This window comes from Orycteropus afer, unplaced genomic scaffold (assembly GCF_000298275.1).
Source record: "Orycteropus afer afer isolate SDZICR_OR568_19922 unplaced genomic scaffold, OryAfe1.0 scaffold00335, whole genome shotgun sequence".
Lineage (NCBI taxonomy): Eukaryota > Metazoa > Chordata > Mammalia > Tubulidentata > Orycteropodidae > Orycteropus > Orycteropus afer.
The window spans coordinates 961,199-961,742 of NW_006921922.1; positions in this window are offsets into that span (position 1 = coordinate 961,199).

The following is a 544-nucleotide window of genomic DNA, read 5'->3' on the forward strand; positions in this document are numbered from 1 at the left end:
ATTTTGAGCTTCTCCACTGTCTCTTTTCACAGATGTACTCTGCTTGATTCCTGTGTATTCTATCTGACAAGGTTCACATTTAGAGCCTTTGTTTATGTTGCTGAAAAAAAAGGTATTTGCAATGAATATTTGTTGGTTTTGAAAAATTCTATCATATCATCTCTGGCATCATTTCTACCTCCAAGGCCATATTTTCTAACTACTGAAGAGTTTTTATTCCAACTTTTACACTCCAGTCACCAGTAATCACCAATATATCTTGATTGCTTGTTTGCTTGATTTCAAACTGCAGAAGCTGGTAAAAATCTTCAACAAAATTGTCTTTGGCTTTAGTGATTGGTGTGTAATCTTAATAATAGTCTTATTAACTGTCATCCTTGTAGATGTGTAGATAATATCCTATCACTGATTGCATTGTACATCAGAATAGATGATGAAGTGTTATTTCTGATGAGGGATACAACTCCATTCTCTTTTATTTGGCATTCCCAGAATAGCAGGTGATATGGTTCTGATACTATATTATTAAAAAAAAAAAAAAAAA